Here is a 14,973-nt window from a genome sequence, read left to right as displayed (position 1 = left end):
GCCCACTAAAGAGTTCTCTACCAGGAGCTTTCCTATAGAGGAACGGGCAGCAGAAGCAGCTGTCGTCAATGATTGTCCTGAATCCAGCTTCCATCAAACCACCGGGATCCCCGCTCTGGGGCCTTCACAACATGATTACAATGAGCTCCTTGAAAACATTCCTCTCCTGCGGGATCCTGTACCTCCAACCTTTCTAGCCCCTAGATTCTACCAATTCAGCAGCAAAAGAAGCAGGTAGAAGAGATTCTCCCACCGTGAAGTCGTTAACGACCTCACCCACAACTACACACAGCAGGTGGGACAGGAACCGGGACAGCCGCACCTGGGTGGCCCACAGCAAGCGGCCCGGTTCACTCTTCTCCCAGCCTTTATTTCCTTGGCGGCATTCCATGAGCCAGCAGGTCTCTGAGCACTGTGATGGCTGGTTGCTTTGCTATCTGTACACCTCTCTCAGTGGTTCTCAAAGTGCGGTCCCCAAACCAGCAGCCTCACCTGGGAGCTTGTAAGAGATGCAAATTCCCAGGCCCCAGCCCAGGCCTACAGAATCAAATTCTGGGGACGGGCCAACAATCGTGTTAACAAGCCCTCCAGGTGTTCCTGATGCCCGCTACAGTTTGAGAACCATTAAACTCTGTATCCCCTGCACCTCCTCCATGGCTGACCTACGACCTAGAAATGTGTTCGGAAAGGTCTCTGTCTGCAGAGATAAACACAAGGCCGTACATACACCGACTGTGGGCCCAGGGCAGGAGCTGACAAGCCCGACTGGGTTAGCAGTATTCATTCATCACAGTCAGGGAGCAGCACAGGCCAGTGCAGGGCAGGCCTGTGCCACATGCTGCGGGCCCATCCTTGGCTTCACGGCACTTAAAGGGAGGAGAGCTTGAAGATACCAATCGAGCAAACCTACAGATGAACGGAAAATTACCAACTGTGGCAAAGACTATGAAAGAAAACAAAAATGGGGGTGTCGCAGCACAGAATGACAGGGGTCTCCTTCCACCTCAGTGGTTGAGGGAGGGGTCCCTGAGGACGGGACACTTAGACCAAGATACAGACGAGGAGCAGGAGTTGGCCAGGCAAAGAGGCAAGGAGGCAAACATGCGCAGTAGAGGAAAAGCTTGTGCCAAGGCCCTGGGGCAGGAGAGAGTGTGGTGCTTTGGAGATGCTGAAAGAAGCTAGGGTGGGTAGCAAACAGGAGGAGGCAGGAGGAGTCCTTGGGAGATAAGAGAAGTTGCCCAGCCTTGAATCATGCTGCACCTCACAAGCTTGGTTAGAAGTCTGTGTCTGAGTCTAGGCTTAGGAGGCCCATGAATTTCAGGCAGAACATTGACAACAAACATGATAACTAACATGTATTCAGCAGTGGTCTAAATGTTCCAGGTAGAAATGTAATCCTTACAACAACTCATGAGTAGGTTCTATTAACATCATCATCTCCATTTTACAGATGAGGACAGAAGCTAAGTGGCCCCAAGTCACCCAGCTAGTGAAGGATTAGAACCCAGTCGGACCAACTTCAGATCCCAAGCTCTGGATCACCTCGCCACACGGCCTCTCGGCAGGAAAAGACTGATAGCAGTGATCTGGTTTGCATTTTCAAAAGCTTGCTGAAGATGCCGCACCGATAGGGAAGAGACGATGCAGGCAGAGGCCACTGCATGGTCCAGGCAAGAAATGGCAGCAGCTGTGTGACAGGCTGGGACCCAGGACCCTTTGCTGCAGTGCTCGCACGTGGACCCACCTCTCCTCAAGCAACAGGATACAAAGAAACTATATGGGACTAAAAATAAGCGCATGCATGCACAGTTGGGGCAAATTCTGGACAAAAGACACAAAGAGACCAAAAAACCCAACTGCCACTTTTGAAGAGCCTGGAGCAAAAGCAGGGTACTGCACATGCCCCCTGCACACAACAAGGGGTAGGCAAAGCACCTAAGCCCCCCTCCGGCCCAACCCCTGGACACATCCCTACCCTCACCCCATGTAAGGAACAAGCCCACTCCCGCTCAGGAAGCGAGCAAGGGAACCTGTTGTTTGTTCTCACTCCCCAGGGGCCCCAGTAAAGCCTTGCCTGAGTTTCTTGTCTGGCCTCTGATCAATTTCTATTGATTAAGGAGGGCCAAGAACCCTTGTCGGTAACAGCTGGGCCAGGGTAGTGGCAGCAAAGATGTCCAGGCGAGAGAAATGTCTGCGTGCAGAGAAAGAATGGTCTCTCTCAGGGCCGCTCACCAAGTCCCCAAACTCCTGAACACAAGTCAGTGCATTCTAACCCACCCCCTGCACCTTCCGTCAGAGAATGAGCATAAGGGTTGAGGAGAGGGCTCCCTGTCCTGGGAGGTGAACCCAAAATACAGGGCTGTCATCGTGACAGAAACAGCACTTGGCCTCTTCAACCCGAGCCACTGTCATTCTTTTCTTTTCTTTTTTAATGTTTTATTGAAGTAGAGCTGATTGACAATGCTGTGTTAGTTTCTGGTGTACAGTAAAGTGGTTCATTTATACATATATATTCTTTTTCAGATTCTTTTCCATTACAAGATATTGAATATAGTTCCCTGTGCTACACAGTAGGTCCTTGTTTTTTTATCTATTTTATATATAGCAGTGTGAATCTTTTAATCCCAAACTCTTAATTTATCCCTCCCATCCCTTTCCCCTTGGTAACCATAAGTTTGTTTTCTATGTCTGTGAGTCTGTTTCTGTTTTGTAAATAAGTTCACTTGTATCTTAAACGTTAGCATTTTGAGGAAAAAGTCTGTTCCTTGTTCAGAATGGATGTCGTCATCCACCAACAAAGGTCACCAATGGCCAAGAAACCTCACACAGTACCCTCACGTAAACAAGGACCCGATTCAAACTTAAGAGGTAAAGAGAGGCTTCCCGCTCGCATTTGAACAAGCAGAGTTTTCTTTAATTACCTTGATTGCCTCGCAGTTAATCAGGGAAAGTATGACAGCACATTGCTCAGGGTGGCTTACGTTTCCAGAAAAGTCCCGCCTATGACTAGGTAAAATGGTGTGGGTCTTGGGGAAGCCAGTATTCAACCATTTCCTTGGGTTCGATTTGGAGTCTGAGGGGTGTGGTCAGTGTTACCCGACTTTAAAGGGTGGGTGAGGGTGTGAGGCTTCACCCCGTCATCTGACAGAGCCTGAGACTCAAAGCCACTGACTGAGATCTGTGTTGGCAGTGGGCCAGACCACCAGAGCCACTGGGTTTCCTGTCCCCAACAGATCAAGTCTGGACACCACTGGCCTGCCATTTCCCCAAGATAAGCCTGGCTTCTGCCCTCTGACCTGCAGGTCTGGATGTAGCTTGGACAGGCCAGCTGTGGAGTCCAGTGGGCCTCTACAGGAGAGGCTGGGCACGTTCCCTTTCGTAAATCAGTCACAGCCTCACTCAGTACCTTTGTGAAAAGGCAACATGGATTTCAGAGCTCTGAAGGGCTCTGTCTTGGAAGGCTATCAGAAGTGGGCAAGCTGTCCTTCCGAAGCCCTCTCTGGCATAACCATCCATGCCCCACCCACCATTCCTCTGTCCCATATTCTTCTTCCTTGCACTGGCTGCCTGAATGAGGTACAAAGTCTCTGTTTTGTACACTGAAACTATTAAAGCCTGGGGAGTGAAAAATGCTACATCTTTCTCTTGCTTACAAAAGTATTCAACTAACTGCCTCTTGTTTTGCAGGGCTCGTGTATTTTTTCCCTACAGGATAGTGAACCTTAAAAAGAGAGAGCTGTTAACTACTGGGCATATACCCTGAGAAAACCATAATTCAAAAAGAGTCATGCACCCCAATGTTCACTGCAGCTCTATTTACAATAGCCAGGACATGGAAGCGACCTAAGATGTGGCACATATATACAATGGAATATTACTCAGCTGTAAAAAGAAACAAAATTGAGTTATTTGTAGTGAGGTGGATGAACCTAGAGTCTGTCATACACAGTGAAGTAAGTCAGAAAGAGAAAAACAAATACCGTACGTTAACACATATATATGGAATCTAAAAAAAAAAAATGGTTCTGAAGAACCTAGGGGCAGGACAGGAATAAAGATGCAGACATAGAGAATGGACTTGAGGACACAGGGAGGGGGTAAGGGTACGCTGGGATGAAGTGAGAGAGTGGCATGGACATATATATATATACACTACCAAATGTAAAATAGATAGCTAGTGGGAAGCAGCTGCACAGCACAGGAAGATCAGCTCGGTGCTTTGTGACCACCTAGAGGGGTGGGATAGGGAGGGTGGGAGTGAGATGCAAGAGGGAGGAGATATGGGGATATATGTATATGTAGAGCTGATTCACTTTGTTATACAGCAGAAACTAACACAATATTGCAAAGCAATTATACTCCAATAAATATGTTAAAAAAAAAGAGAGAGAGCAGCAGGGACCTCCCTGGCGGTCCAGTGGCTACGACTCCGTGCTCCCACTGCAGGGGGCGCCGGTTGGATCCCTGGTCGGGGAGCTATGATTCCACGTGCCTCCTGGTGCAGCCAAAAGAAAAACACCAACGACAACAACAAAAGAGCTACAGCCCTGCCCTTGCCCCGTGCGTGTAGGGGCCAAGAAGCCTCTGATGCTGTAAGAAAGATAAAGGGGCAGGGTCGGAAGGAGGACCCCACCTCCCTGGGCCTGGACCCCAACAGCATGAGGCCCTGGGGAGCCTCCCTTCCCAGGGAACCATAAGCAACAGTCAACACGCCACGCAGCGCGCTCTGGGGGAAATGCAGCGCCACCTCCAAGCTGATGGTCCTCCAGCGGCCTGTAAGATGCCAAGTGAGTGGCTTAATGACCCAGCAGGATCCAGTACGCGATACATAAAACTCCTCCCAGACGGCAGGCCTGTCACTGGAAAAGTATTATCATTTGTGACAGCATTAATAACAACCCAGGCCTGAAACCAACACATACCACTGGATTACTTTTCCAACCTCTTCAGGGAGACCACCGAGTTCGATGGAGGCTTTTATTTCTTTGTTTTCAAGCATGACTGCATCTCCCACCATGTGACAGCAGGATCCCCTTCCAGGGAATTTACTTCTGATGCGTCTGTCCTGCCAATGACAGGCTGCCTGAAGTACAGGGGTTAAAACAAACAAAACGAAAAAGTACAGTCTGGAAGAAGGTCCAGAGGAATTTTACAATTCTGATTTAAAAAACAAAAAACAAAAAAAACCCCAAAGATCTCCAGATCAAGCATCAATACCTTAAAAAAGGTGTAAGGGGGAGGCAAGGATGGGGGGGTGGGAAATAGGATGAAGGCAGTCAAAAGGTACAAATTTCCAGGTATAAGATAAATAAGTACAAGGCATGTAATATACACCATGATAAATGTAATTAATACTGCTGTTACATTTATGTTATATTTGAAAGTTAAGAAAGTAAATCCTAAGGGTTCTCATCACAAGGAAAATAATTTCTTTCTATTTCGTACCTATATGAGATGATGGATGTCCACTAAACTTATTGTAGTCATCACTTCATGATGAATGTACGTCAAATCATTACGCTGTACACCATAAACTTATACAGTGCTGTCTGTCAATTATATCTCAAGAATAAAAAAATGTTAAGGAATGTTTCAGTGTTTCCTAAGCCGTGTTTCTTGAACCATGTGGGGAGTTGGCTACAAAGGCGGACTCTGTGTCTTGGGACAGGGTTGGGGGGCTGAGATCTGCCTTTTTAACAAGCTCCTTTGGTCCTTTCTTATACAACTGAAATTGGCAAACCGCTGCCCTACAGATGGCTGAAGTCTGAGAATGATCCCGACTTTTCTTTTCAAACTAAGGTAATCTCCATCACGTTTGGCTGTAACTTGGGAGATAAAACAGAGTTCACCATGTTCACCAGCCCAAGTCTCTGGTCCCCAAATCTTTCAACAAACAGTTTATTATTTTTAAAAATGAAGAAGACATTGATTTCACATCTGCTTCCTTTCTTCTCCTTCGGTGAAGCCTCTACGGACTAGCAGAGATCTACAAAAGTCAACATCTGGAGACAGAAGGATGAAGTGTCCCCCGGTGGTGAGCTGAACCACTGCTCCGAGGTTCCCGCAAGGCTCCCATACTCATGTTCTATCAGCCCGACAATTACGCAGAACACAGACATACTTTCTAAACCTGGGTCTCAGAAGGCACAGAGAGGCCAAGGGAATCAAAGCACACAGAACATGGAGGGATGGGGTGTAGATTGGGCAAGAGCTCAAGTCACCACAGCCTCAGACCCAGACATATGATACTTTCTCCCAGGGAGTCACAGAGACTCAGAGAGACACAGCGATGGGGTTGAAACAGAAGACATTCATCATATAACTTTGAACTGATATCCCATTACCAGATCACACCACTTAGAGTGTGCTCTATCTCCATAGTTTTGTAACTCCTATAATTATCTTGTGAAAAGCATGATTAGGTCATATTATGTTTTTTTGCGTTAAAAACATGCAGTTCTCACATATAAACATTTAAGATTCCCTAGGGTGTTTCTAATCCTAATATGCATTTTCCCACTTTTCAAATATATCGGGAGGCTCTAACGATGGAAGCAGCCTGGCCTTCTCTTGAGCTCTGAGAGGCTGACCTGCAGAATGGCTGGCGAGGCTACTCTGGCACCAGTGTGGTCTCCTAGCTGCCAGAGATGAAATCTACGACTGGAAATCTCCAGGCATGTGTGTGAGAGGAAAAAAGAGAGGGAGTTTCCGAATTAAAATTAACATCTCCTCAACTGGACCTCCATGTTTTTGGTGTATTGCCTGCCCGGTGACAGGGGTGAACTAAGGGACAACATACATGGGTAGCTTCTCTGCACAGACACCAAGAGAGCCAGAGCTCAGAAAATATATATGACAGATCTTGACTCGAGGGTTTGTTTTTTAGTAGGTGAAGCTCTCCCTCCTTTTCTGTCTGCCTGAATAGCCTTGCTGGTGTTTCTTTAAGACAAGGGCGAACAGCTGCCGTCCACATCCTAGGAGGTGAGGGGAAGGGGACAACCATGTACTGGGCCCCATCTAAGTGCTCAGCCCACTGGCAGGCACTTCACTCACTTCTGATGTCTCACAGCCACTGTGCTGCTTATCTGGTTATCGTCACTGGGGCTCCATTGGCTGCTGGCTTCCCACTGGTTCAGCCCAGCAGAGGCCCAGCAGAGGACTGGAGAACACAGGAGAGAGGGCAGGGTACTTCTTCCCAGCTCCATCCCTCCTTGGATGCCCCATCTTGGGGCAGATTCCTCTTGAATGCAGCTCCTGTTGGGCAGCCCTTCTCCAGTTCCAGATCCCACTGGGCTCCAGTAACTCTACTTCTTCCCTTGCCCCCTTAGCCCTAGCAGTGATAATGGTGTCCCACTGTTGTTTAGTCCCTGGGTGCTTCATGGTGCCTGACCAGCACCTCTGTAACTGTTCCTTTCATTAGTCTTCATTCAAACCATCTGGGGTGCATTCTGTTTCTGGCCATGTGCTCTGATACTGGCTCTCACTCTAAACGTTAACTGCTTTTGCAAGTGAGATGAAATGCAAAGATGTGGGTCAATAAGCTTGGAGGAGCATTTCTAAGAGTGTGTTAAGCTGGTAGTATAAGTATTAGCTGAGAAGAGCTAATAAGGTTAATTCCTCATCAGTGTGGCCTTGAACCCAACTCCTAATCCAGCCAGATGATGGCTATCCCAAAGTGTGGTTTAGGGCCTCTAGACTCTGTCTGTAGTAGTTGCACAGGGCTTTGTTTTTTTTTTACTTACCCCGTGTTTTCTGCATACTAATAGAAAAAATAACTCTGAGGGGCCCAAGGACCATGCCAAGCAAGCTCCTTTGGGGAATACAATCTGCAATGAGGGTCATGATCATCGCTACCTGTCACTGAGCTTGTACACATTTCACAGCGGCCCTGGGAGGAAGCCTTCTTTGTCTCCCTCTGACAGATGAGCAAACAGATTCAAAGACGTGTGCATGGCTAAGCGGCTTGCCCCAAGTCCCACACCCCACATGGACCTGACCCCAATGCTACTCTTCCCTGTCGGTCCCACTCGTTCTTAAAAGAGGGAAATCAGGATTCATGGTCTCCAAACTACTCCTGAACTGGCCTCGAGGGATCAGGTTCCCCAGTTGTAGGCAAATCGAAAAACACCAAAGAAAAAGAATTTAGTCTCAAGGACCAACTTAGCTCAAAATTAGTTTTGAAAGCTCTCTCTCTATAAGTGAAAAAACTTCTATGTCTGTAGGATGTAACACGTATAGTATATACCATTGTGGGTATATGTGTGGATGTGTGTGTCTATAATGATTGTTTATGCACAAAAACTGTCAACAACAGTTACCTCTAGAAAGGTGAGCGAGCTGGGCTCTCTGTACAGTTTGAATTTTCTACTGTGAGCATGAAACTCAAGTTCTTATTTAAAGAATCAGAATGGAGGGAAAGAGGGAAGTAGGCTGGTTTATCTGAACATACAGACCAGTGGTCTTCAACCTCAGCTACACTTTGGGATCACCTGTAATCACCAAGATCCTATCCCCAGAAATTCTAACTTAATTAGTCTGGCGTATGGCCCGGGGAGCCAGGGGTCTTGAAGCTCCCAGGTAATTCTTGTGGGCAGCCAGGGTTAAGAGTCCTAGAGTCAGCCCCAGTTCCTTAGTATAAAATTTAAATCACAAAGCGTAGGGTCTTAACCTTTTGTATGTCATGGATCCCAGGGGCAATCGAGTGATGCCTCTGGACTTCTCCAAATAATGTTTTTAAACGCATAAAATAAAACAAAACATTTCAAAGCAAACAAATTATACTTAGATTTAGCCATCACAATGTTTTTAAATTGTGATAGGTGATACGAGCGTTTCTTTATTAATACACCAAGTAACGAGATCGAAAAGTAACTCTGGGATCTGGCATCATTGTGAAGTAGTGATATGCATGAATAACATTTAGAGGTATCCACAACAGGGGTAATGTGATGTGGATTTATTGGTGACGAAATCGGGATACCTCTAACGCTACTTTGGTTTGTTGCCTAGGTTCATAATTGAAGAAGATGCCAAATTTCAGTTAGGATTCATTGTACATAAAGATGGAATGTTTTTCCCATTCAAGCTCACAGATTCCCAGGTAGACAGGGAGAAGAGGGTGCTGTGAGGGGACAGAGCTCTAGGACTCGCCCATCCCAGCATCAGTATTACCACTAGGTGTAAGATCTCAGACAGAAAGGAAGGGGAAAAAAACAACTTCAACCCTATCACGTGCTAATTTCCAGTAGAGGCTGTTTCTTTTTTTTTTTTTTTTTTTAAGTAACTCGGTAAGCCTCCTTCAAGACATGAAAAATGTACATTTCCTGAAAACTAACCACACCGTATATTTTAATTACAGTAATATTTTTCAAGTACCACTTCGTGTGAAAGGATCCCTGTTCCTTCCACTCAAAAGACTCAACTGTTTTATCTGCCTCAAGACATCCATCACAGGAGGGCCAATATCTTGGGATTTAAAAGGAGGTTTCTGGAAACTTTCTAAGTGTTTAATCAATAGGTTCTTTTTCATACCGTGCTACGCTGCCTGCATAGAACCTGAACCCTTTTTTTCTTTAATCTGAATTTAAAATGGCATCTACCACGTATTGAATGGCTCTTATACTGCAGGCACAGCAATGGTCTCTTTTTCTGAATCAGTCCTAATGCTCACATCCATGCAGCACTACTATCCCACCTTATAACACGGAAATAAAAGGATTAGGAACTTCACAACAGAGCCTGATGTTATAAAATCACTCTCTCAGGAAGAAAAAAAGAAAGCGGAAAAGAAAGCCCCAGGGACTTCCCTGGTGGCTCAGTGGTTAAGAACCCACTTACCCGTTCAGGGGACACGAGTTCGAACCCTGGTCCGGGAAGATCCCACATGCTGTGGAGCAACTAAGCCCGTGAGCCACAAATACTGAGCTTGCGCTCTAGAGCCCGTGAGCCCGCGTGCCACAACTACTGAAGCCCACACGCCACAACTACTTAAGTCCTCGCGCCTAGAGCCCGTGCTCCGCAACAAGAAGCCACTGCAATGAGAAGCCCGCGCACCGCAACAAAGAGTAGCCCCCGCTGGCCACAACTAGAGAAAGCCCGCACGCAGCAACGAAGACCCAACGCAGCCATAATTAATTAATTAATTTAAAAAATATAAAGCCCCAAATACATTAACATCTGTGTTGACAGTCCAGTTATAAATTAAAAGGTAGTCATTTTTAACTAAACAATAAAATATTTTCCTGGGGGGGGAGGGACTACCACACCCACGTATCCTAGCAACAGACTGAGTTAAGTAATTAAAAAGCCTATTTTTCTTCATAGCCATACTTTTCTAAAGAATGGCTTTTAGGGACTTCCCTGGCGGTCCAGTGGTTGGGATTCCGAGATTCCACTGCAGGGGGCGCGGGTTAGGTCCCCGGTCAGGGAACTAAGATCCCACATGCTGTGTGGCGCAGCAAAAAAAAAAAAAAAAAAAAAAATTAAAGAATGACTTTTAAAACTTCTTCCAGTCTTCCATTCTTCCATTCACGAAGTATACGGCACTCAGATTAAATGCAGGAGAGAATGGCATGGTCAGACCCGGTCAGACCCACATGCAGGCCGTCTAATAAGCAGCGGCCAGTACCCAAAGGTGACAGAAACCCAGCCGAGGAGACAGGCACCCAGCAGTCCCGGCAGCCTGGCCTCTGTAATGTCGAAACAGGCTGGGGAGGGTCGCCAGGCCACCAACATCATCATTTTCAAATAAGAAGGTTCCCATTCTATAACCACAAAAGGGCTTTTGAAATACCCCTACTAAAACATTTTGATTTGAAATGCTCTCAGAACTCTTTCCTTTGACTTAATATCTGAAATGCGGGTGGTGGGGCAAGGCGGCATTATTTTGTTTTCTGCCCCCTATGAAATCAGTAATCAGTTCCTCATGAAGGCATTTCGTGGGGTGAGGGAGGCTCATAATTAATGAGTTGTTTCAACATCAGCCAATCACCTTAACAGAACTTAGGATGCCCCAAACTCTCCTTGAAACAGAACAGAGGCTGGGGAAAGAAATCCACGGAAGAGATCTCGAGGCAAAGAGAGGCAATGTCAAGGATACCTTTAAACCAGGCCAACAGGAAGTCTTAGCGATTCACCCTTTGTTCTTATCTGTCTCCTCCACCAGGGCGGAAATGTACAAGAGGCGAGCATAGGCGGAGACTGTGGGTGGGACGACGGTGTCCAGGAGGAGGAAGAACTGGCGTTTATTGAGTCCCAGCAAGTTTAAGGGGCTTCCACGTGTGTCATCAACTCCTTTAATTTTTCCCATAACCTTATCAGATAGAAAATCACCTCTCCAACTTTAAAATGAAAGCAGCTGTCAGAGAAGTTAAGCAACTTGCCCAGAAGCACACAGCTCATAACAGCAGTCAGAACTGGAAGCCAGATTGCCTTTGCTCAGGACCACACTCTATTTCTCCTGCCCCTGACTCCTCAGATCTTGAGTTCCTTTCAATTCAGATTGCAAGATTCAGGAAAACGTTATCCCAGGTTCCTAAAAAAACTCCCCTAGGTCATAATCTCTTGAGGGGAGCGGGGGGAATATTAATGAATATCCAGGAAGTCAGAAGAAAAAGGTTCAACCTTAAAAAAAAAAAAAAAACTGGGTTGGAGGTTGGGGATGGATTCCAGAAACAACCGACATTGATGGGTATTCAGGTTCTACAAGGACTATTCGGCAAATGGTCTGTGATCAATTTTAAAAGGTGATCCACAGTGCATAATGGGTTTGCACAGAGCCAGTGACTGCAGGGAAACCTCATGCCCTTTCTGGAAGATACCCTTATTTGGTCAACCAGGCGATGGTGACAGACACAGGAGACACGGGGCTTCTGTTTCAGCAAGCCATGTGGCCTGGTCTCCCACGTGACGTCACTCCCAAAGATGTCATCCCAGGCCTGCCAACCTCCCAAACCAGTCGCTTTCACAACTATTGGTTTTTTGTTGTTTGGTTTTTTTAAACTTAATTTTCATTTTATATTAGAGTGTAGTTGATCTATCAATTCATTGTTGTGTTGGTTTCAGGTGTAGAGCAAAGTGATTAAGTTATACATATACATACATATATTTATTCTTTTTCAGATTATTTTCCCATATAGGTTATTACAGAATACTGAGTAGAGCTCCCTGTGCTATACAGTAGGACCTTGTTGATTATTTTATATATAGTAGTGCGTATATGTTAATCCCAAACTCTTAATTTATCCCTCCCCCCCCCTTCCCCCTTTGGTAACCATAAGTTTGTTTTTGAAGTCTGTGAGTCTGTTCGTTTTGTAAATAAATTCTTCACAACTATTTTGGCCACACATCCCATTAGTAAATAGTGCGCGTGCACCCCTAATATATGTTCATTTATTTAAAAATAATAAACGTGTAAATATTACTAAAACATAAGTGCTTAACTTTTATGGGAAAAAAATGAAGTTTTCATATTTTCTTCCCATATCCCAAAAGGTTATCCTGAGTACCAAGTCTTGGAAATCACTGCACTGGGCCTGCAACACTGTGACCCCTTGGAGCCCAGTGACCGTCATCTTCACTCCACGTGATCCACACCCCTGACCTCTTCTTGTTCAGGTCAGCTGTCCCGGTCTCCACTCCCAACAATCATGACCTGCTCTCACGTCTTAAGAGGTCTGGGATCACTTTCTCCAGGTCCAGAGCCGACCCCTCCCAGATTCCCTTACCTCCCTGAACTATTTATCACCAATGCCCTCTTCTCCCCTAAATCCTTGTCTTTCCACTGCAATCACCCAGCAAATTCCCCAACTTGTAGCAACAAACTCAACCTCACAGCCTGCCTCTTCTTCTGCACTCAGCAGAACCAGGGAAAGCAGACGTTCCCAGGTGCCTTCGTGTCCTCAGCTCCTGCAGGCCTTTGACCATCAGGATCCCAGGCTTTTCCTGATCCTCAGCTCCATTTCCCTTTATCCTCAGCCAACGATTCCAAACCGGCAGCCCCTTCTACACCCAATATCCCAAAGCCCACCGGACCTTCCACCCCATCCATCCCCGCCACCATTCTTTGGTTCATTCCAACATTCACTGAGCACCAGTACTAGAGACAGGATGGGATCTCACAGCCCTCTTTTACGTCCTAGTAAACAAATCGACATCAGCTGTTGGGAGATGAGAATAAAGCTGTTACATAACAGGGAGCAAGCAGGGGCCAGAAAATCGTGGTCGTTGGATGTGACCCACTTTCTCCCCTCCCACTTCTCCCTCTTCCAATTCTTTTTTTTATTATTGAGGTAAGACTCATGTAACTTTGAATTAACCATTAAAAATGTCCAATTCAGTGACATTTGGTACATTCACAATATTGTGCAACCAGCACCTCTGTCCAGTTCCAAAACGTTTTTATCACCCTTGGAAAGAAACCCCAAACCCATTCAGCAGCCCTCCCCATTCTGCGCATCCCCCCGGCCCCTGGCAGCCACTAACCTGCTTTCTGTCTCTGTGGATTTACCTATTCTGGATATTTCCTACCAATGGAACCCTACGACCCCCCTCCAATTCTGACAACAGCTCCGACCTTCCTGCTTTCTTCCCTCCAGCCACCTCCTCCTCCTTCTCCTCCTCCAAGGCCTCTCTCTTCTCTGTGCTTGTCATCCATCACCTTACACACCGGTCCTCAGACCCCAGGCCCTCTCCCGCCTCTATCTTCAAAATCTCCTTCCAAGCTGGCTCTGTCTCTCATCCTTTCAAAAACAAAACACCCACTCACCTTAACCCGACCTCCTCTATGCCCTCAAGACAGCTCCAACACCCTCCTTCTTTTCTCAGGCTCTGATTCAGGATTTGCAGAAGTCTTCAGAGATTTACCGTATTGACAAAACACACACGCGCGCGCGCGCGCGCGCGCGCGCACACACACACAAACCTAGGGGGCTTCATCTCGCCAGGACGCTCTGGTCCTGCGATGCACGTGACCTTGGGTTAACTGTGATTAACACTCTGTCCCTCGCTTTCCTCCTCTGTAAAATGGGGATCAGAATAACACTTTCTTCATAGGGGTTTTATAAAGAACAACTGAGTAAAAGCACCCCCAGTGCTTGTCCGTGTGCCAGGCACACTGTCAGGGCTCAAAGAATGTTATCACTCCGGTGAGGATGACCAGTTCCATAAAACCCACGCCCTGCTCTACTCCGGCAGGACCCAGGCCTCTCTGGCTGTTCTTCGGGGGCTTCTTTTGGGCTCCGCTTCCAGGGATTGGCTCTCTCAGGGTAACACTGTTTTGGGGATGATATCATCCACTCTCCTTCTTTATCCACCACCTGATGCAGGCACCGCCCAAACTCCCATCTACCCCATCCTTCCCCTCCAGGTCAAGCTACCTTTGCATTCACGGGGGAGCATCTGTGTTGCACATCAGCAGCCCTAGGACCCTTGAGCTCAACATGCCCAAAGTTAAGGGTCACCCTCTTCCCCTACCCCTCTAGCCACCTCTACCCCCTCCCCCACCCCAGCATCCCAAGATCTCTTGCTGGGACCCCTGCAGTAGCCTCTCCCTTGCCCAATCTCATTCGTGTTCCTTCCACCCTTTACACTACAGCCAGAACACCCCGTCAAAAATCCAAAGCTGCCCGGGTCACTCCCCTGCTCAAACCCTTTCATGAGCTCTCTCTCCACTGTTCTCAGGAGCGAGCACAAATGCCTTTCCCGGGAGGGCTTCTCCTGACCCCGCCCCATCTCCATCAGCCCCCGCCTCACCCGCTCTGCTCTAGGAATAGCTGACTGCTGGGGCAATGCTACTACAGTTAGTTCACACGGCTCCCCTGCTTGGCATGCCTTTCCCACCGGATTCTCCCAAATTCTGCACATCTTTCAAGGCTCAGTTCAGGCATCACCCCCTCAAGGAAGGCTCCGCTGATGCCTCAGATTGGACTAAGTACCCCTCCTGCCTGATAGCGACTGACGTTAGGTGTTTATGGG

At 47.1% G+C, this 14,973-nt stretch overlaps 1 protein-coding gene across 7 annotated transcripts in view; it reads right to left on the bottom strand.

Moving 5' to 3' along the window:
- MGAT5 (alpha-1,6-mannosylglycoprotein 6-beta-N-acetylglucosaminyltransferase) overlaps window positions 1–14,973 on the bottom strand; it is a 374,663-nt gene that overhangs the window by 336,631 nt on the left and 23,059 nt on the right. The window contains exon 1 of one of the 7 annotated variants that reach the window (XM_082465866.1): window positions 4,923–8,862. The exons of the other annotated variants lie outside the window; for them this stretch is intronic. The gene's annotated coding sequence lies outside the window, so the exon portion shown is untranslated. Of the gene's footprint in view, window positions 1–4,922; window positions 8,863–14,973 lie in introns of those variants that run through there. 7 annotated transcript variants of the gene reach the window in all.

The sequence above is a fragment of the Balaenoptera physalus genome, assembly GCF_965194825.1.
Source record: "Balaenoptera physalus genome assembly, chromosome: 6".
Classification (NCBI taxonomy): domain Eukaryota; kingdom Metazoa; phylum Chordata; class Mammalia; order Artiodactyla; family Balaenopteridae; genus Balaenoptera; species Balaenoptera physalus.
Note: the sequence above shows the minus strand (reverse complement) of the source record. Positions and strands in the feature narration are given on the sequence as shown.